The sequence below is a fragment of the Phoca vitulina genome, unplaced genomic scaffold (genome assembly GCF_004348235.1).
Source record: "Phoca vitulina isolate PV1807 unplaced genomic scaffold, GSC_HSeal_1.0 scaffold69, whole genome shotgun sequence".
Classification (NCBI taxonomy): domain Eukaryota; kingdom Metazoa; phylum Chordata; class Mammalia; order Carnivora; family Phocidae; genus Phoca; species Phoca vitulina.
Genome location: NW_022589772.1, coordinates 4755 through 28012, shown reverse-complemented (window position 1 = coordinate 28012; position 23258 = coordinate 4755). Strand labels below are relative to the sequence as shown.

At 43.4% G+C, this 23258-nt stretch overlaps 1 long non-coding RNA gene across 1 annotated transcript in view; it reads right to left on the bottom strand.

The window, feature by feature from the left end:
* Positions 1-20201, bottom strand: part of LOC116624695 — a 37354-nt gene extending 17153 nt beyond the window's left edge. Inside the window, exons 1-3 of the long non-coding RNA XR_004297935.1 lie at positions 19078-20201; positions 18401-18458; positions 8981-9075 (exon numbers count right to left, since the gene is read on the bottom strand). This is a non-coding gene — a long non-coding RNA (uncharacterized LOC116624695). The remainder of the gene's footprint in view (positions 1-8980; positions 9076-18400; positions 18459-19077) is intronic.
* Positions 20202-23258: the final 3057 nt, after the last annotated feature.

Genomic DNA, 23258 nt, shown 5'->3' with positions numbered 1-23258 from the left:
TCTAAAGTCAGTCTTCTTGATAGCAACAAAAACCAAACAGCAGTCATACACGTTCTCTGCTTCAAGTGAGCTCAATTAGCTTCTTTCAAAGATTTTATTTATTTATTTGACAGAGAGACACACAGCGAGAGAGGGAACACAAGCAGGGGGAGTGGGAGAGGGAGAAGCAGGCTTCCCACCGAGCAGGGAGCCCGGTGCGGGGCTCGATCCCAGGACCCTGGGATCATGACCTGAGCTGAGGGCAGACACTTAACGACTGAGCCACCCAGGCGCCCCTCTACTTCACTTTTTAAAAATGATACTCCTACTTCGTAGAGGCTTGGTGAAATATGAGGCTGCCTTTTCATACCATGCTAATGTCTCACATAAATCCCATTTGAGGAAATGCCAGCTTTATGAGTATCTTAATGTTATTTACATTTAGATTGTCGCTTGCTTGTTTCATATAAGCTGCGATTACATAAGGTGCTACCCAAAGTTTCATTCTTCTGCATTGTAGAATCCATAAAACTTTGGTATAGTTATTTCTTTCCTGTTGGTGAGAGGGATGAAAGATTGAAGCACAAATCATAACTAGCTTTAAGCCTTCTGACAGGAAAGAAGATAAAGTACTTACATACTTACATACAGGAAGTTAAAGTACTATCTCTTCAAAATGGACTTTTCATGGAGATGAGATAATCACTTTCCTAGTCACTCCTTACATTACAGAGCACCATAGAAATTACTTCAGGGCTTCTAAAGAAATGGCTCAGCTCTTCCTGTTACTAGAATAGATTCTAAGAGCTTGAGCATAAAATGTTTGTGGGAAGCTGTCAGTTTCATTGGTGAAAAAATGGGTAGCTAATGTTCTTGTTTTAAGTAGTAGCACATTCAAAATTTCCTTTGATAACTCAGAATCCACTTAATTTGGGGTCGGCATTTTCACCAGATAATCACAGTGTGACCTACTTGTATGTATTTATCTACCAAAGCTTCCCATAAACATGTATTTTGGCAAAAGCAGTACAAAAAATAATCAAGACATTTCAGTACTCTCTTCACCAACATTTAGAATGTGTTGATCAGTGAAGGGCAAAACCGCAACCAGCAAAATAAGATGTGTCTGTTTCCTTTGGGGGGGTCTTAGGGATTGCAATTCGGGAGAGACAGAGTCGACTGAAATCAAAAGCACGCTCTGGAGAGACCAAGGAGGTTAGGGTTTTTTTGGTTTTGTTTTTAAAGATTTTATTTCTTTGAGAGAGAGCACAAGCAGGGGGAGCAGCAGAGTGAGAAGGAGAAGCAGACTCTCCCGCTGAGCAGGTAGTCTGACGTGGGGCTCGATCTCAGGACTCTGGGATCATGACCTGAGCCAAAGGCAGACACCTAACCAACTGAGCCACCCAGGCGCCTCGACGTTAGGGTTTTTAAAGCAAAAAGTTTTGAAGCTATTCTGAACAAAATGTGACTGGTACTGGTATAGCTACAGTTAGACTAATCTGTCACATGACTGGTTGTTAGAACCAGTGCTCGGCACAAAGTCCTTTTATGGACCATTCTACCAATGCTGTAGATGCTAAGGTCAGCAACAATTCTGAGAATTTGAGACAGGAGACATAAGTCCTACTTCTTCAGTGTCCTCCTGGTTCCATTTTTAACCCTCTTGGCAATGCTCACTCCCAATTTATTCTCTCCATTATCATTTTCCCCTTCTGATCAAGATCTTTCTCTACAGAAGAAAGCATCAATGATCAACCTTGGCTTTGTAGTCCCATTGTGATGCCTGAGTGGCCAAGAACCTGCTCCAGGTCCATCAAATCCCAGGGGTGGGGGTGGAGGGAGTCTCCTGGTTGGTAGATATTTGTCAAGCCTACTGTGTGACAGTCTTAAGGCTCCGCTGAGCAACAAGGAGGTTTAAGGAAGTGGATCTTAGGCAATGTCAACTGAAGTTTCACTTGTCACACATTGTCCTTGAGTACGTCTGATGAATATTTTCAAATCTTTGAGCAACCATTATTTTGATGTTTTGAATAGAACAACAATGGGAAAAGCATAACGTAATTTGAAGATAATCAGTAGGGTACAAATTAAAATAACAATAATACAATTTGTAGACCTATTCTAGTTAAATTCTGCAATGTGTTCTCATGTACCAACCCCCAGCCAGAAAAAGAAACCTCAAAAGAGATAGCAGTCACTGATAATTGACAGAAAAGCCTGCAGGGGATCACAGCTATTATGTTCATAATCAGAAGGATCTTCATCAGATAATCTATTATGAATAAGTCCCTTTTCTTCATGTGATGGGAGATCAGATGGGATCTGAGGATTGTGTGGGGGAAAATAAGGTGGCCTAAAAGGCCTTGGCCAGTAATTCTCCAGCTATCTAAACAAATGCCCAAAGAGTGCTGGCATATGCACAAAGATGTATACTGTGGGGGGTGCATGGAATGCCAAGGTCTCATTTTTGTAAAGGAGAAGGGGGAGAGCATCTAGCCAGGGATCAGAGAGCTTTGAACATCCAGTGGTTTGGTTAAAGGAACATATTTCTTGTAAAAGAGCACCACTGAGTTGCTGAAAGATAGTGTCAGGTTTGGTACATAATGGTTTGCTAAACATTCAAGTAGGGAATATCCAAAAGACTTGGCATAATGGAGATGGACAGTTGAAAAAGTTTCTATTAGAACAGGTGGAAGATACACAATTTGTATAGAGGAAATCAAAGGAAGGGAAGGAGTGGGTTTCCATTTTTTTTGCTCATCAAAGTTCTGTTGACCCAGGAGGTGGTCTTTAATTTAGGGGGAGTGAGGGGCACCTGGGTGGCTCAGTCGGTTAAGCGTCTGCCTTCAGCTCAGGTCATGATGCCAGGGTACTGGGATCGAGCCCCACATCGGGCTCCCTGCTCAGCAGGGAGTGTACTTCTCTCTCTCCCTCTCCCTCTGTGTGTGGGCTCTTTCTCTCAAATAAATAAATAAAATCTTAAAAAAATTTAGGGGGAGTGAGTATAAAACATGGAGGGTCTTCTTAAGGCAAGAATATCTTGACATGAAAAGTGATAGAGGGAGGTGTTTTGCTGTAACTAATGGAAATATTTGGGACCATGGTGAAACTGTATATAGGTAACATTACGGGGTCATTATTATCAATAAAGGACCCAGTAGGAGCATGGTGACAAACCCAACAGAAAGGTTTCCAGAAGTAGCAAGGGATTGGGACATTTGAGTTCTAGCATTGTTTCCCCACTCAGAAGTGGAAATGAAAGGGAAGAGAAATAAGCCTCACGAGAATTGGTGTGATGTATCTTGTGAACATCATACTGGCCTGACCCCACGTCTTGTGAGGGCAGTCTACACAGATGTCATCTGCTTCATTTTCCACGAAAGGGTTAGTTTGAGGTCTCTGGTCAGTTTGATGGTCCAGTTAGATGTTGAAGCCTTTTGAAAATGAGGACCATGAATCCCTGAGTAATGCCGTCTAATTCAGCAAGCACAATGACTGGCCAGCAATACCTGCTGTGGCCCGCTCTAGCCAGGCTGGAGAGAGTCGTTATGGAGGTCTTTTCCAATAAACCATGTCTCCAGGTTGAAGGCCATGATGTTTGAGGTCTTTCATCTGCTAGGAGCGCACTGTGAAAAGACTGTTCTATCAATCTCACATTTCTTCGAAGGGTCTATATCAATCCCTCCAAGTCAGCATCTTACCTTTAAGTAAAAGCTGGGTTCAACTGCACCTTGATCTAATCTCATTAGTCTTCCAGTTATTATTTCAAAGGGTGAGAGTGTCTCCCACTGGGAGTGGATCTAAGATTCAGTAGTACCAAGGGAAGAGCTTTTGGCCATGGCAAGTGGGAAAAATCCCTAGGTTTTGCTAGTTGGGTTTTTATAACACCACTGGTTCGTTCTAAAATATTAGAGGATTGAGGATGGAGAGGCATGACAGAACTGTTGCATAATTGCCTAAATGTGGCAAATGGCCTGTAATATCTATCCAGTGAAATGGGTCCCTCATTCGCTATGAAGTTACAAGGATGTTTTCCAGTGGGGAATAATCTTTTCTAATAGGATTTTTCCTATTGCTTAAGCTGTTGTCTGTGACAAGGGAAAGCTTCTACCCAGTGAGAAAACCTACAAACCATTACTAGAACATATTTCTCTCTTTGCAATGGTGGCAAAGAGAGATGAAATCTAATTGCCACATCTCAAAGGGCCCAGAGGGCAAAGGCAAAAAGTCCCTTTGAACTATGAAGGGGTTTCCAGGGTTATGTTTAGGGCAAATCTGACATTTTTCATAAATTTGAGGGGCTATTTTTTAAAATTATTTGAGAGCGTGAGCAGGGGGAGGGGGAGAGAAAGAGAGAATCTCCAGCAGACTCCCCTCCCCACTGAGCATGGAGCTCAACGCACGGCTCAATCTCACGATCCCGAGATCATGATCTGAGCTGAAATCAAGAGTCTGAGGCTCAACCGACTGAGCCACCCAGGTGTCCCTTGAAGGGCTATTTTTAGAGATGGTTTCCAAAAATATCGTTTTCCCAAAGGACCACCTTGCCAATATTTCAATGATTAAGTTCATGAATATAATTAAGAATTTGTTCTTGGAGGCAATCAGGGAGGACTGGTCTGCTGTTTGACCCATACCAAAGATTTCATTGAAGCTGAAATCAACAGCCTTGATCAGACCATTTTTGATCCTTTCCTGAGGCAATTTCTTGGGCCTCTCTAAGTGTTTCTTTAAGCTTTTTGGTAAAGTCAGTAGGTAAAAGTGGATTATAATTTCCAAAGGCAGCCTGTTGGGTGGCTACATTCCCCTTTGCTTCCTCCATGTTTGCCACTGAATGATCAGGAATACTGATAATGACTAAAGCCTTAGGGTTTTATATAGAATCCAAGCCAAGAGTTCCAAGATATAACTATTTTTAATCTCTTGTCGCAAAGGTTAAAAATCCTCTTTGTTTCCAGCGCATATCAAAATCACGTATAATACCAAAAGCACAGTGGCTGTCAATATAAATGTTAATGATTTGTCCTTCTGCCAATGTCAGAGGGTCAGCAGGGGGTGGGGGTGGGGTGGGGCTCAGGTTAAGGTGAATAATTCAGCCTGTTGAGCTGAGGTGGCTGCAGAGAAAGGTCCTGCTTCAATATTTCCTGTTAGGGAGACAACTGCATAACCAGCTTGCTAGTTTCCGGTTTTATCTTTAAGGTAAAAACCATCAGTAAACCAGACCTAAGTCTGCACGTTCAAGCAGTAGCTCCGGTAAATCCTGTCTTGGCACTAGGAGTCTGTCTGTTAGAAGATGCAGTCACCAGAAGGTAAAGGCAGCAGAATAGTAGGATTTTTTTTTAAAATACCTTTTTTTAAAACAAAGATTTATTTCAGAGAGAGCAAGCGAGCATGAGTGGGGAGGCAGAGGGAGAGAGAATCTCAAGCAGATTTCCCGCTGAGCATGGAGCCCAACGCAGGGCTCAATCCCACAACTGTAAGCTCATGACCCGAGATCAAGAGTCGGATGCTTAGCCGACTACGCCATCCAGGCGCCCCAGGATAGTAGGATTTAAGGAATGACAGCACGCAGCAATAATATTTGGGGGTGATAGCAGAAGAATTTTGTGAGAGGTTAATCTACTGGAGGCTAAGTGCTGAAGGAGAGAGAACATACATAGTCAGTACGGAACCCATGATCATTTCTTCTGCGTTCTCCAGTAATTCAGCACCGGCAGCTGTAAGCGCTCATGCGGGGTGGCAGTCCCTTGGCTGTGGCAATAGGAGCCGATAGGCCTGTACTGGTCCCCATCTCACTGGGTTAGAACCCCACGGGCATTCCCTTCTCTTTCAGGGGTGAAGAGAAAGAATGGTAGGTCATAGTTTGGGTGTCCCAGGGCTGGAGGATTCAAGAGGCCATGCTTTATTTGAAGGCTTCTTGACTTTCTTGGTCCCAAGTAAGGGGGGGGCGGTCAGGTTTGTCAGAGTTGAGAAGAGAGAAAAGCAGTCGGGCCAAGACTAGAAATTTAGCTATCCAATTTCTACAGGATCTAGCTAAGCCCCCAAATCTGCGTAGCTGGTGTCTGGAGGTAGGCAAGACAATAGTCCCTGGACTCTGTTTGGATCAAGGAGTAATCCCTGATTTGAACTATGGTGTCCCAAGTATTTAACTTGGGGCAAATAAAATCGCAGTTTTTCTCTAGACACCTTACATCCCTTTTTAGCCAGGGCCTTTAGAAGGTGAAGGCTATCTTCAGTACAAGTCTCTTGAGAAGGAGAACAAAGAAACCGGTCATCCACATACTGTAACAGGGAAGAGCCTTCAGAGAATTCTATGTCTAAAATGTCTGCTTTTGGGGCACCTGGGTAGCTCAGTTGGTGGGGTGTCTGCCTTTGGCTCAGGTCATGATCCCGGGGTCCTTGGATTGAACCCCATGTCGGGCTCCCTGCTTGGCTTCTTTCTCTCCCTCTGAAGCTCCCCTGCTTGTGCACGTACTCTGTCAAATAAATAGAAATCTTTAAAAAAAAAAAAAAAAGAAAGTCTGCTTTCAGCATTTAGAAAAATAAGTGGGGCTTTCAGTGTAGCCCTGTGGCATAAAAGTTTATGCATACTGCCCTTCCCAGATGAAGGGAAATAACAATGGGCTTTCAGGGTCAACAGGTATGCTAAAGGCACTGCAAGGGTCTCCAGGGGTAAAGGTTTTGCTGTTAGGAGGAATGGCTATGAGCAAGGTGTGAGGACTGGGTATTACAGAGTGCTGAGGAGTAACAATATTATTGATTGCCCTGGGGTCCTGTACAAACTTCGATCCTCTTCCGTGTGGTTTACAGACAAGGAGGATGAGGGTGTTACAGGTTTCTGTAAACAGTCCTCAATGGTAGGTTTAATTCCTTGGATGGCCTTAGTGCGTACTTTTTATCAATTTACATTTTGATGGGCAGTGCCATGGACGTACCTGATACTGGTTGTGTCTCAGGGACAGAGCTAGGAGAGGTTCTGGGGAGGGGTTTTAGAGAAAGGACGGGGATTTAAGGTTTTGGGATTTTCCTGAAGATTTGGATTTCAGGGTTCCGTATTTAAAAATATTTCAGCCTTTTGTGAAAAGGAGATGTGTGCCTGATGAGCTTCAAGATAATCTCGACCTAGTGAGTGAATGGGAGCCAAAGGAGTCAGGAGAAATGGATGTTTCTGAATAGGTCCCAGCTGGAATGGGATGGGAAAAGATTTAAAACAGTCATAGAGTGATTAGAAACCCCAAACAATTGTACAGTTTGAGGAAGGGGACAGAAGACGCTGGTTGGGTCTAAAACTGGTAAGTAAAGCCCTAATAGAGAGGGGATTTTTCCTCTCCTCCAAACCAATACTTTGGGAGAAACTGATCTAACTGATCTAACTATGGGGGGTAGAGGGATAAAGTTGCCTCCATAAGTCCTCAGAGCAGCTCTACTCTTGAGATTGGTGAACGGATCCTTTCCCTGGGGTACTTGAAATGGAGACAGGGAAGGTTGACTAACCTTGCCTTGGGTCAATCTTCTCAGTTTTAGGCAATCTGTTTTTAAATGTCCCAGCTTTTTATAGTAATGACAGGTACCTTTTGGAATAGTGCCACAACCCTGAATGGGCGTTTACTTTGGTTAGTTCTTAACTGTTGGAACTAAAGGTTCATAATCTAGGTGGCTTTCTTTTTATTAGTCTCTGAATAAGGTCAAGCTAGTGGATTGGCAGATTAACAAGATCAGGAGTTTGCATAGTCCGCCAATTTAAATAAACTCTCTTTATGAGGAACGACAGTTCTTCAACTAAGCCATCAACAAAGATGGAATTAAAAATGGTGTAAGTGGTTTGATCAATAGCAGAAAGGCCAGAGTTTTTGGCAAAGATCGTCTCTAGTTGGTTAAAATGATTGAGAACAGATTCTTCAGGTTTTTGAATACACTGTTGAATTTTTTTCCCCTATCTATGGATTTTGGGAAAGCCTTAGGAATAGTTTCAGAGTCTCTTTCTCACTTAAAGGGCTTCTGTTCTGTCAGTGGCTCTCCATTTGGAGAAATCATCTAGTGTTACCTCAACTAGATGCATGCAGTTCCTAGCCTGTCCTCCATCAACTAGGATTATGATTAGTTGATTTAAATCAGAAAAAAAAAAAGTTCATATGTTTGGATCACAATGGCAAATTCCTCAGCAAATTTATAAAGATCTTCAGTGGCTTTGGGGAATTCTTCAGCTGTGGCCCGTAATTCAGCTTTTGACCAGGAGGGAAGGAAGTCTAGGCAACTCCTGCTTCCCCAGGCTTAACCTTAGATGGGGCAGCAATAAGATGGGGGTAAAGGGGAGCTTTAGGTCCCATAGGATCTGGAGAGGGGTGAGGGTCTCCAGCGTATAAGGGATGTTGAACTGAGGATGGATATAGAATAAAAGGAGATGGAGTAGTGGGTGAGTGTGAAGGAAGGGGAAGTTTGTCAGGATTTGGCCTGTTTTTCTAATTTTGGAAGCCTCTTGGAGAGATCCGAATTGGAAACTAACTGCCTGAAGGGAAGCAAACTTCTCAGTTTTTCTTTTTAAGGCCTTTAGATACCAATTAAAAGAAGCTTTCCACTGGCTTTGTTTGGCTTTATAGCCTTTTTCCAATTGTGCATGCAAGTGAACTAATTTTTGCCCCATCATAGCCAGTGGGGTTTTAAATCACCCCAGGTAATAGGAGTCCAACAGGGCAAAAATTTACAGCAGGAAGGACCATATTCTTTAAACATAAAACCTGCAGGAGTCCCAGAAGAGGGTTGGTCATATAAGCCCTTCTTAGAAGCAGGATTTCCCATGAGTTAGTACTCAGAAGATTACTAAACAGGAATCTTCCACTAGGAAACGTGCAGACAGAATCCTCTCGAATATAAGTGAGGATGGAAGCCAGCAAGACAGAACACCCAACTAAAGGCCTAGACCTCAAGGTTCAGGACCAAGAGGACTTAACCACCATGACCCAAAGCCACTGAGGAGATGCATGAAATAGACTCTTGTAGGTACCTCACTCAAATCCATGGTGGTGCTGGAGAGATGGCGACTGGTCACTTTGGACGGCACTCCTGACACCATGTAATATTGAAAGGCAGAACTGCAATCTGTAAAATAAAATTTGTACGTTTATTGGGGGTCTTGGGATTTGCAATCTGGGAGACAGAGTCAACTGAAATCAAAAGTGTGCTCTGGAGAGACAAAGCTGAGGGTTTTTAAGGAGGAAAGAGGGCATTTACATAAGTTGTTTTGAATGAAATGTGACTGGTTGTTAAGACTAGTGCTAGGTGGAAAGTCCATTTATGTTCAGTTCTTTTTTAAAGATTTTATTTATTTTAGAGAGAGCATGTGCCTGCATGTGAGCAAGGGGAGGGAGGGTCAGAGCGAGAGAGAGAATCTTAAGCAGGCTCCACGCCCCCAATGCAGGGTTTGATCTCATGACCCTGAGACCATGACCTGAGCTGAAATCAAGAGCCACTTAACTGACGGAGCCACCCAGGCGCCCCCATTTATGTTCAATTCGAACATGCAGCAGATGCCTTGGCTTTTAGCTGAAGTCAGCACCAATTCTGAGAGTTTGAGACAGGAAACATAGGTCCCACTTTTTCAGTGTCCTCCTGGCTCCATTTTAAATTACCCTCTTAGCAATGTTTGCTCCATTTTATTCTCTGTTATCAAATGGAAGAACTTTCTTCCAGTGACTATCTGGATTCCTTCTCTTATTCTGAGTCCTTTTAAGAGGCAATATAAAGTAGTAATAAAATGATAATGAATTCGTTGTAAGATCTGAGCTCAACTTTGCCACCAATTGGTTGTGGTTTTAAGTCATTTATATTTCTTGGACCGTAGCTTCATCACTAAGAAGAGAGGATAAGATTAGTGGACTTCCAAGAAGACCTCTTTCCGCTCACATAGGACTGGTGTGGTTAATTTTTAAATTACAAGTAGGTTATGCGCCTCTCCGCAAATGTAGCAATAAACCTTTTACAGAAGGAAATAGTGGACGGTGTCCTTGTTTGGGCACTATGCTCAAAAAGCACATGAGAAGTTAATTTTAGAGGAGGGGAAATGGGAATATGGATTCAGAGAAATCTTTTTTTTAATTTATTCATTTGTCAGAGAGAAAGAGAGCACAGGCAGAGGGAGAAGCAGGCTCCCCGCTGAGCAAGAAGCCCGATGCAGGACTCAATCCCAGGACCCTGGGATCACGACCCAAGCCGAAGGCAGACGCCTAAGCAACTGAGCCACCCAGGCGTCCCGGATTCAGAGGAATCTTAACATGGATAGCAGTGAAGCTGCTGACCAAGGTCACATCTTCTCAGTGAACCCAGAAACAAGGTCACTGACTGACCATGAAGACTTTGAGGAGTGTTTGAAATTTAAATATACTAGAGAAGATTTGGATAAGCCACAGTGGGATATTTTCCAGGGACTCAGATATGAATGGATGAAATAATTATTAAGTAATATTTCAGGTTTGATCCCAGTCATTACTATTATTATCCATATTGCTCACCCGATCTTTCTTTAGGGTTGGATCTAAATGACTATAATTTCTAAAGGCCAAATCTACGCTGGGAATGAATATTTCCTAACAGTTAAAATTTTTATTCCACAGACTCTCAGACAATTCTACTAGAAAGATGTATCTTTTTTAGAAACAGAAATCACATCATTGGGATGTGTGTGACCTTCCAAAATGACCCAGGGTGACATTTGCAACAAAGGGGGGAAAAAAAGATGGAAGTATTATCTATCTTGATAGAGCCAGACTTAGGCTGTGTTCACTCAAATTTTCAGGCTTGTTTGAACCTATTTAAAAGCCTGATGAGGTAGGGCTGGGACAGGATGCACCAGATCATTGTCCCTGGTGGAGGAAAATCTCAACAAGACAAAAACAGAACTTTATTAACATGTGCATAGCTTAAGTACACATTGGGAGTACCCAGCGATGAGTAACCCAAAGGGGTGGTTCGAATTTGGGCTTATAAATCAACCTTAGGCTAAACAAGGAAAAGGAAGTTTGGGTTTCTGGTGAGGGGTGAAGGAGTGGAGGCAAGGTATGGGAGGGTAACCAGGAAATGTATGGTAAACAAGGGTTTGTTAATGCATATTTAAGTCATGCCTTCTGCATTCATAAAAGCTGATAAAAGACATTAAGTTCGGCATGGATGTAGAGAAAAGAGACCTCTTATACACTGTTGGTGAGAATATAAATTGGTATAGCCACTATGGAAAACAGTATGGAGGCTCCTCGAAAAATTAAAAATAAAACTACCATATGATTCAGCACTCCTACTGGGTATTTATCCGAAGGAAATAAAATCACTATCTTGAAGAGATACCTGCACCCGCATCTTCACTGATGCATCATTATTCACAATAGCCAAAGCATGGAAATAACCTAGGTGTCTAATGGTAAAGGAATAAAGAAAATGTGATATATACATATATTACACACACCATGGAATATTATTCAGTCCTAGAAAAGAAAATGTGACCACTTACAACAACATGGATGAAATTTGAGGGCATTGTGCTAAGTGAAAGAAGTCAAACAGAGAAAGGCAAATACTGTATGACCTTACTTATATGTGGAATCTAAAAAAGAAACTAATTCAAAGAAACAGAGTAGACTGGTGATTACCAGAGGCAGGGGTGGGGGAAATGAGTAAAGGTGGTCCAAGGGTGCAAACTTTGAATTATAAAATGAATAAGGGACACCTGGGTGGCTACCCCAGTCTTGTAAGCGTCTGTCTTCAACTCAGGTCATGATCCCAGGGTCCTGGGATCGAGTCCCCCAACAGGCTCCCTGCTCAGTGGGGAGCCTGCTTCTCCCTCTGCCTGCTGCTCCCCCTGCTTGTGCTCTAAGAAATAAGATCTTTTTAAAATAATAATAAAGGGCGCCTGGGTGGCTCAGTTGGTTGAGCAACTGCCTTCGGCTCAGGTCATGATCCTGGAGTCCCTGGATCGAGTCCCGCATCGGGCTCCCTGCCGAGCAGGGAGCCTGCTTCTCCCTCTGACCATCCCCCCTCCCACGTGCTCTCTCTCTCTCATTCTCTCTGTCTCAAATAAATAAATAAAATCTTTAAAAAAAATAAAAAAATAAAAAAATAAAATAATAATAAAATTATTTATTCTGGGGATCTAGTGTACAGCATGGTGACTATAGTTAACCGCGAAGTTGCCGAGAGATCTTAAAAGTTCTCACCACACACAAAGGTTAACTACATAGTGGTGATGCATGTTATCTAACCTTATTGTGGTAATCATTTCATGAGATGTATGTTTATCTTTGATATATGTATATCAAATCACATGGTACACCTTAAACTTACACCATGTTATATGTCAATTATATCTCAATAAAGCTGGGGAAAGAATTAAAATAAATAGTAATGAGAGAGACTTTTTACCAATGGAAATTTCCTTTACAAAAGAAAGCTTGTGCTGTTCTTGGAACCTTTCCTATGTTGGCTGGTTCTCAGTGGCCTTTAGCTTAAAACAGTCCCTGTTCCGGGTGCCTGGGTGGCTCAGATGGTTAAGCGTCTGCCTTCAGCTCAGATCATGATCCCAGGGTCCTGGGATCGAGTCCCGCATCGGGCTCCCTGCTCTGCGGGGAGCCTGCTTCTCCCTCTGCCTCTCTCTGTCTCTCATGAATAAATAAAAAAAAAAAAACAAAAAAAACAAAAAAAAAACAGTCCCTGTTCCAAAGAGACATACTTTGGGGTGGTATATTCTGGAACCCATCACCCCTGTCAGATGCTCTCTCTGGCCTAGTACTATATTTTAACCTCCCACCTTTATTCTCATAACATTTCATGGAAGTGGTTTGCTTCAGCCATCTCAGAAGACATAACTATTTTACACTCAGAAGCACCTCTTTTTGGATGCTAGACAATGAAGGTTGAAGTAGAAAGATTCTAATTTGCATTAATGTCCATTCATTTGAACATTCTATCAGTACAGTCTCTTTTCAAGGCTATACAGTTAAGAAACTGAACTGCTTGATAGCTTTTTAAAAAAATTAATAGACTATTTTCTGAGTAGTTTTAGGTTTATAAAGAGATGACTGGAAAGTACAGAGTTCACATATCCCTCACCTACTCCCCCTCCTTCTAGTTTCTTCTATTACTATCAGTTTGCATTACTGTGGTACATTTGTTACAAGGGGTAATGAAGTCCACAGTCATTTGTGTTGTATTTCTATGGGTTTTCACAATACATAAGGGTATGTATCCACCATTACATTATCATACAGCAGAGTTCTACTGCCCTAAAAAAACCTCCCTGTGTTCCACCTATTCATCTCATCCCTCCTGTGGAATCCCTGTTAACTACTGATCTTTTTTTTTTTTAAGATTTTATTTATTTGACAGCGAGAGAGGAAACACAAGCAGAGGGAGTGGGAGAGGGAGAAGCAGGCTTCCCGCCAAGCAAGGAGCCCGATGCAGGGCTCAATCCCAGGACCCCACCCAGGTGCCACCCTCCCCCATCCCCCGGTGTCTTTTTGTAGCTTGATTGTTTATTTCTTTTATTCCATTTACATTTACCATTCATTTATCCATTCACCTACTGAAGGACATCTTGGTTGCTTCCATGTTTTGGCAATTACAAATAAAGCTGCTATAAACATTCACGTACAGGCTTCTATGCGGACATGTTTTCAACTCACTCAGGTAAATAAATACCAATAAGTGCAACTGCAGGATCTTATGGTAAGAGGATGTTTACTTTTGGGCACCTGGGTGGCTCAGTTGGTTAAACGTCTGCCTTTGGCTCAGGTCATGATCTCAGGGTCCTGGGATAAAGCCTCACGTCAGGCTCCCTGCTCAGAGGGGAGTCTGCTTCTCCCTCTGCCCCCCGCCCCACCTGTACCCTCTCTAAAAAAATCTTTTTAAGAGTATGTTTACTTTTGTATGAAAACCATCTTCTAAAGTGGCATTTAGCATTGCCACCAGGCATGAATGAGAGTTCCTGTTGAGCCATTGGCTTATTATGAGGATTCGCTTTCTAATTAAGTCTTAGAAGTTAAGTACAATCAATTTTCAACAGAACAATAAATGTGGTCACGGTATATGAAGAAAAACTACTCTGTCCTCTCATTTTTTTCATTTTTATTTTCCAGAAGTGAGAAATGGTTTTTTACCTTAAGTCAGGGGTATATTTCATCTTGCTACCACGACGGCCACCAGCTCTGCCTCCACAGAGAACTGTCATGAAAATAATCAGGAACTCTGAACTTCTGAGTGTCTGAGACTTCAGCAAGCAAAAAATCCTCCATTTATTTAACATATAATATTATTTAAGGCCTTCCTGAAACTGTACATTCATAATGGTGATTAATGCACAGAAGTGAAGAATTCAGAACCTGACCACAAGTTCAAGATGAGCTTCAAGGAATAAAAATTCAAAGACCTTGGAACAGAATTCCAGCAACATCAGACCAAGGTAATGAAGCTACATAGACTTTTTGTCCTGTCACACTGAGTTCAATGGTAGAAAATAATCTAGGGGTGCCGGGGTGGCTCAGTTGGTTAAGCATCTGACTCTTGGTTTCAGCTCAGGTCATGATCTCAGGGTCCTGGGATCCAGGCCAGTAGGGCTCTGCACTTAGCAGGGAGTCTGCTTGAGGTTCTTTTTCTCCCTCAGTGTCATCTTCTCCCTCCCTCCAGCTCGTGCACACTCTGTCTCAAATAAATAAAAGAAAATGATCTTGTCAGATGGAAGGAAAATGTGACCACAACCAGACTTGCAATTATGCATTTTAGTTTCAATAACTCTACAAATAAGATTTTTCAAAACAACGGATCTTTTTCAGGTGGGGAAAAAGCTCATTAAATTGGCCTGGATATTGTGACAGAATATGTTTTGGAGCAACACTGCTGAGAGGAAATTTTCATGATGATTTGAAAAATTGGGTCCATGGTAATTCCTTGCAAAAAGAAAATCCTCAATAATTTTAATAATTCCAGAAGCTTTTTACAACTCTTTAAACCTCAACTACCATCATGTCAAAAAAGAAAATGTAAGTGGATATATAAAGTTATCTATGCCAAAATATCCCATTACACTTAAAATCTTTATTAGGAGGTCTAAGCTTTAGAATTGATTAAATCCAAGACATTGCATCAGTCACTTAAATTCCTAGAGTTTGGTAACTTTTTAAGTAGTGAGATCAAACTAGTTTTCCTAACTACATTATGGACTCCTAATGACAATCAAAAGTGAGGAAAAATTTTTGATAAGCATTGTTCCTATGCAAATGGATATTACTTATTTTTAGTTATTGGTATTAGAAAACAGCTCAGTCCCCACTGCTGTAAGACGGACTCTTGGCCGTCTAAAAAGATTTTTTTAGAGAGGGTACAGGTGGGGCGGGGGGCAGAGGGAGAAGCAGACTCCCCTCTGAGCAGGGAGCCTGACGTGAGGCTCTATCCCGGGACCCTGAGATCATGACCTGAGCCAAAGGCAGACGTTTAACCAACTGAGCCACCCAGGTGCCCAAAAGTAAACATCCTCTTACCATAAGATCCTTAGGGATCAATCCGTGACCTTGTATTATCCATATGTGAACCAACAAGTCTAACAGTCCCAGCCGGATAGAGGAATTCTCCTTTGCATAGGTTTATCATGAAATCTAGGTTTTCATTATTTTGCAGTACTATTTCACAAGGCTTTTGATGAGGAGGCCAGCTCTCCTAGTATCAGAGTGTTAGCAGAAGTAGTCACTGTGTAGTGTTTAAAGTGCTCATCGAATATCTATACAAGTCCTTTGCATGTACTGTCACTGAATGCTGATAAATTGATACGCAGTATATAATCTGTAAAGTCACAAGTGTCTATTGCTGTGCACTCTGGGCTGCGTATTCTATTAAAAGTATTTAAACATTGAATTATTTATATTATAGGAACATGGACTTGGAGGTTGCTCATAAATTCCAGGACCTCCCTGCCACCAGCTCTCCCAGCACCACCTCTACCCCTAGGAATTGCTCCTCCTCCTCCAACTCCTTTACCTCTACTAACTGGTATATTATTTTTTTTAAAGATTTTATTTATGTATTTGACAGAGAGATCGCGAGAGCAGGGACACAAGCAGGGGGAGTGGGAGAGGGAGAAGCAGGCTTCCCGCGGAGCAGGGAGCCCGATGCGGGGCTCGATCCCAGGACCCGGGGATCATGACCTGAGCCGAAGGCAGACGCTTAACAACTGAGCCCACCCAGGAGCCCCTACTAACTGGTATATTATATCCACTATTACCTTTGTTTAGGGATGTCCTGCTCCATAATCATACTGTCTGCTCTAAATTATGAAACGAAGCAGAAATAAATATATAAACCTGAACTCCATGTATTGATTCTTGAATAGCAGCACTAGATTCTCCAGACTGGAGTCTAATAATCAAAGGCAAAAACCCTGACTAGAGGTTTTTCCACAAAGTCAAATGATCAAAGGGCATCATCTTCTAGGCACTGGCTGTCATTAACGTGCAAGTAACTGCAGAGCTGTGTACAAGTATGGTATGATGTTAAGAGAATATGATTGCTGACTCTTTCCCTTTGTGAACTCACCATCTTATGTTTCTTTCAGTACAGTATCTAAATAATTGGAAACGCGATAGGGAACATGAAATTCGTGTAGAAGGTAAAAAGGAATTAAAGTGGTGTAAGGATAATTGTATTAGTTTCTTAGGGCTGCCACAACAAATTACCACAAACTGAGTGGTTTGTAACAACAAAAATTTCTCTCTCACAGTTCTGGGGGGCAGAAAAATTGAGGTGTTGGTAGGGCCACATTCCCTAGAAGCTACAGGAGACAATTTCTTCCTTGCCTTTTCCACCTTCCAGAACTTTTGGCATCCCTTGGTTCATGGCCACATATCTCTGTTCTATCTTCACATTGCCTTCTCTTTCTAGCGTCTGTGTGTAAGCTTCCATCGGCCAGAAGTAGATACATGTGGTTGCATTTATGGCCAACACTACCATGTTTGCATGTTGATCTTATATTCTGCACCTTTGAAAAATTCATTATCAGGATTTGACATGGTGACCTACAGTATTATCAAGTGTACATTTGAGTGACAAAACAAACCAATTAAAAGTCATGGGTCAGGGGTGCCTGGGTGGCTCAGTTGTTGGGCGTCTGCCTTTGGCTCAGGTCATGATCCCAGAGTCCTGGGATCGAGCCCCGCATCGGGCTCCCTGCTCAATGGGTAGTCTGCTTCTCCCTCTCCCACTCCCCCTGCTTGTGTTCCCTCTCTCGCTGTGTCTCTCTCTGTTAAATAAATAAATAAAATCTTTTTTTTTAAAAAAAGGGTATTTTGTCAAGGGGTTATTCTGCATCAATTGAGATGATCATGTGGGTTTTCACCTTCATTCTATTTATGTGTATATTACATGGATTAATTTCCTCATGTTCATCCACCCTTGCATTCCTGGAGTAAAACTCATTTGATCTTGGTATATAATCTTTCTTTAAATATGCTTGGATTATGTTTGCTAGTATTTTGCTGAGGATTTTTATGTGTATAGTCAGACAAGATACTGGCCTGTAGTTTTCCTGTGTCATTTTTGCCTGGCTTTGGTACCAGGGTAATGCTGGTCTCAAAGAATGACATAGATGCTATGACAGTTAATCTTATGTGTGAACATGGCTAAGCCATGGCACCTAGATGTTTGGTCCAACACCAATCTAAATGGTGACGTGAAGATATTTTTAGATGAGATTAACATTTCAATCATTAAATCAGACTACTATCTACAAGACAGGTGAGCTTTATCCAATCAGTTGAAGGCCACAGGAGAAAAACAAAAGAAGTCCCACAAAGAAGAGGGAATTCTACCTCCACTCTGCCGTAACACTCCATCTCATGGATCTCAAGCATGCCAGCCTACCATGCAGATTTTGTACTTCTCAGCCTCAACTATCACACAAACCAATTTCATAAAATAAATCTCTCCATTTCTCTGTATGGCTCAATTTCTCTGGGGAGCCCTAATACAGATGTGTTCCCAATTTATTAGAAGATTTGAGGATTAGTGCCAGTTACTCTTTAAGTGGTGAAATTTCCCAGTGATTACATCTTGTCCTGGAATTGTATGTGATAGGAGATTTTTAACTACTTAATCAAAATATGTAACTGCTAAAGGTCTGTTAAGATCATCTATACATTCTTGAGTCAGCTTTGCGTACCTTGTGTGTTTCTACTAATTTTACCTTATTTAATTATTGAGTAGAGTTGTTCATAATACAATCCAATCACCCATCTGATTTCTCTGACATAGGCCATAATGTCCCCTTACCTTACATTTTTAACTTCAGTTATTTCTATTTTCTCCATTCAGTCTAGCTAAAGATCTATCAATTTAATCTTTTCAAAGAACTGACTTTTAGTTTTCTTCTCCTATTCTGTATTTCCTTTATCCTTACCTTAATTATTTCCTTCTCTCTGCTTTTGCTTTGTGTTAGTTTGCTGATCTTCTGATTTCTAAGATTAAAAATCAACAGTTAGGTTGTTGATTTAAAGTCTCCTCTTTTTTTAAAATACGTGTTCATACAATTATAATTCCCTCTGAGTACTGCTTTAACTGCAGTATATACCATACAATTTACTTCTTTAAAGTGAACAATTCAGTGGTTTTTAGCATATTCAGAGTTGTATACACATCAGCGAAAATCAATTCAGAAAGTACCCCAGCCCCAGACTCATTACCAGGCTTTCCCATTTCCCACCAACCCAATTTTATCACAAATGACATGGACATTTCAAGCCCTAAACACTGGCTCACAGTGATGGCCATTTTCCTTTGGAACTGCCTTGCAAGCTCCATCTCAGCCGAAGGCTTTAAAAGCTTATTAAGTAAGCAAGGGAGAGAAACAAAACAAGACCTGCACCCCTACCCCCTACCAATGGTGTACCCTGACCCAAAGAATTCAGAGTCCTATATCCTTAGGATCCTTCTCTATAAATGGATCCTCAGCTGACCAGCAGGTTATGTGACATGCAGGTAAATGGGCACCAACTTTCTCCTCTCTGGCCCCAAACAGACCCACTACATTGACTTTCTGGTGATGAAGGCATTTACTCCAGGATGTGGCTGACTTACAGTTTGACCAACCGATTTCCTCTGGGTGGACAATGACACTGGAAAACGTATCCGGTCATGTGCTCTCGAACTCTGGTAAACAGAAACCTGTCTGCAGCCTCAGAGCCACTCCTGTCATAGAAGAGGATGAAAAGAGAAATCTAAAGTCCAAAGAGAAGGGACACATGAAATAACCTATGTTCTTGCCCCCAGGCAGAGACAAGGCACCCTACCCGGGGTAGCTGTAAGAAAAGGACAGGTTCAAGCGGAACAGGACGTTTACTCTGGCAAGATGTGCCAAGGCCACCTAGATGCTGGGACAGCAGCCAAAGACAAAAGAATGTATATTATTATTCTGTGAGCATTGTGGAGGCAAAAACAGGTGAAATGTAGATGGCCCTCTGTGTCTGATTGTTGTCAATGGCATTCAACGCTAAAACATACACAATGAAAAACGACAAGAGGTTCCCAATGCAGGAAGGGGATTAGAAGACAGATGGACAAATTGGGAACGGTCCCCAAGCAATGGTTAAGAGCTTTTGCTTTGACTGGGAGAAATTTCTACCCACAGTAGCATCTCCAAGGCATTACGGAAAAGTACAGGAGTTTGGAAATACGTATTTCCATATACACACGATTTATATATGTACGAATAAACGAATGACTGGGGGTTTGAGGGTAGAGTACAGACATTCTCTCAAGAACTGCTTCTTAGAAAAGGCTGCTGAACAAATGATCCTCATCAAGGTCATAACTGTGTAGACGGAGCCACGGGGCCACTGTCCCATGGACCTCACCGCCCCCTACCTGTCCACAACCATCCTGGGGGCACCCAACGGCAAAGTGACTGCCTGAGGCTCCTGGAGGTGAGCCTGGGCAATCCACCTCCCCTCTTCTAACCAGACCTGGACCTTATCAGTTCCTCTTGCTGCCATAATTGCCTATTCCCTCTAGGGCTGGCTCCTGAGCCCTAAAGCTAGATGTAGTACTTGGCTGAGCACAGAAGAGAGGCAATACCTCAAGGAGAACAGGGGACCACACAGGTCATCCTGACACCTATTGCTATAAATTAATGTCCTTGGAAAACAAGGATTCTGCCCCAGAACACCCATATGGATCTCCAGCCACAAGAATGCAGAGAAAACAGGGTCCCTGTTGCTAGGAAATGCAGGCTTAAAACTCTGAGATGTGGTGGTGGATGTATTCCTTGAGTGTCTATATGGATATTCCTACTGCCAGCAAGAAACCCAAAGGAAAAAACCAGGACCTGCCCCAACAGCCTAGTAGAGTCAACCCCACTTGAAAAGCATGGATGACCTTTAACACCAGCCTCCCCCACCGCCCCCAACCGGGGGCCTTTTCTGATTCTCAAAAGGCTGAGCAGCCACACTTGCAAAAGCCGTGTGTTGGCACTTCTGGAGCAACAGTGCCATCAGGGGGATACTTTCTGGGCAAAGCCTGCAGATGCTGTGTGTGGATCCTCTGAGGAAGCCCTATGGTGGGAAGGAGGGTGGGACTGGGGCACCCAGAACATTCTGGATCAGACCCAGCAGCCTGGCAACCTCCAATATCAGTGAGGGAACACAGGATGGACGGAGCTGGGCTCCGGCTACAAAGAATGCAGGCCTCCCCAGGCTGTGGGGGCGTGGCCTCGGCAGCCGCCATGTTAAGAACCCAGTCCCTGAAGCTCATAATCCAGGTCATCTGGCATGTGGATCCTCGGCTTCAGTCCAAAGCAAGTTCGGCCAGTGGAGTTCCTCGGGTCTCAGGGCAACAAGGAACCCAGGACTGGAGTGCCCAGGCCAAGACACCACAGGAACAGGAGAAAGGGGAGGTAACAGCCACCTTGTCAGGGCAGCATTTTGCAAACAGGATAAAGAATTTCCTTGGGGCGCCTGGGTGTCTCAGATGGTTAAGCGTCTGCCTTCGGCTCAGGTCATGATCCCAGGGTCCTAGGATCCAGCCCCACATTGGGTTCCCTGCTCAATGGGGAGCCTGCTTCTCCCTCTCCCTCTGCCTCTCCTGCTTATGCTCTCTCTCTGTATCTCTGTGTCTCAAATGAATAAATAAAATCGTAAAAAAAAAAAAAATTTTCTTGATGATTTTGGTAGTAGGCCCAGACAAGGAAGAATAATGCCAGTGCACCACAAGTTAGAGCTAGAGTTGTTTACTTTGGTCCCACTAAAAAGAATCTGAGGCCCAGGCCCCACTGTATCCCAGACAGTCCTACCTGTCCCATATGACAAAGGGTGTGGATATGCACTAAGGATGGGAGGGAACAGGAGCAGACGTGACCAGGATTAGTATCTTGAGGTGGACATCATCCCCCAAAGTGAGAGAATCCAGGTATTCTCCTCACACACTTCAGGAACTTTGCAGCCCAGGAACACCATATTCCATAGCAACCTCCCAATATACAGATGTATGAACTGGATCCTCTTTGTGAAGACTCCTGGGATTTCCCACGTGGTGTATATGTTCTGTGGTGCACCCATAGGCCTGCAGCAGGGGCAGACAGAGACCACTTTATTTTTTTTTTATCATTCTTTTTCTAGAGAGAGCATGAGAAAGAGCAGGAATGGGTCGGTGGGGGTGGGGGGAAGCAGAGGGAGAGAATCTTAAGGAGGCTCCACACCCAGCAGAGCCCAATGTGGGGCTCTATCCCACAACCCTGAGATCATGACCTGAACCAAAATCGAGATGGACCCTTAACCGACTCAGCCACTCAGGTGCCCCAAATGGAGACCACTTTAAGCTAGGGAGAAATCAGACCATATACATCAGGACCTGGCCCCAAGGTGCGGAAAACAGGTTGAACACAAAAGGTTCAACCCCCTGGGCCTACCCAGGCCAAATGTGTTCTCTTGCCTAATGGAAGGGACACATGGCCAAATACCCACAGCCCCCTGGCCTGGGCTCCTTTGGAGCCGATTTTTCTAGTCCTGTCCAGACATGGCAGCCACCAAGATCCCAAACCTTTGCTCCCTGTGTCAGACCTCCAGGTTTGGAGACCAAGATCCTGTATCCGTGCCTGTCTCTGATGCTCCCATGGCCTGACTCAGCTTTGCGCCACGCTTACCCCTGTGCCTAGTGGACCTCTTCACCTCCCAGGGACACCGTCCTTCTCCCATGCCTCACTCCTTTGTCACTCCTCCCCAGGAAGTGATGGTACAAGGTTTGCCAGATTTGCAAAAGCATTTCCTCTTGATGGCAGTATTGCACCAAAAATGCGGACCTGCCCCTCCATCCGAGGCCCCTCCCTCCACCCTTTGCTAACAGAAAAACTGGCAGCCTGTGTGCAGCCTGGCTAACACAAGGTGGCTCACCCATGATGGCCACTTTGGGGTAAAGGGACACAAGCCTCAAAGTCTGGCGCTCCATCCTGCAGGGCCTGGTCTCTCTAGCATCCTCCTGGACTTCATGACACGAAAGCAGTGACTCCCCATCTAGGCACACTAGCAGTGGACCTGAAAAGTATCCATGGCTATTTCTTTGCACTCCACGTTTGTCTCAGACATCTGGAAACACAATGAAGATAGGAAGAGAGGCACAGCCAGTGCCCCGTGGAGCACATACTTCCAGAACATTCTCCCCAGTCACTGAGAGCAGTCTAAATGGGAAACACCTAGCAGCCAGACACGAAGGTCTGCAGCAGCCCACTGTCACTGGAGTCAAGAGGAAGACGAATCACCCACAGCAAGAGAGACAATGGACAGGGCCTGAGGACCTAGCTCTTCTCCAGTGGTGGCCCCCGGGTTCTGGAATGGATGGTGACACGCAGGTCAGATGGGAAGGCAGCCTGACACTGTACCACAGATGCCAAAGCCCCAGGATGAAGAGAGAAGAGTAGCAAGAAAGAAAAGAGAACCTAGTGTCCAAAGAGAAAGGACAACTGAAATAGCCTATGCCTCTGCCCCCAGGAAGGATCCAAGGCACCAGACACTGGGTACTGTTATAAAAGAAATATAAAGGATCAAGTATAACAGGACATTGATTTTGTACAGATGTGCCAAAGCCAGGGGACTTCCTGGCTGTGAGAGCAGTCAAATGCAAAAGAGTGTTATTACTACAGGAGCTTTAGGGAGTCAGGGCAAGGGAAATGGAGAATGCCCTCTCTATCTGTTGGATTTCATTATCATTGAACCCCAAAAGATTCATGACAAAAATTAAGTGGTCCCCACTGAGGGGTGGAGGATGAAAGA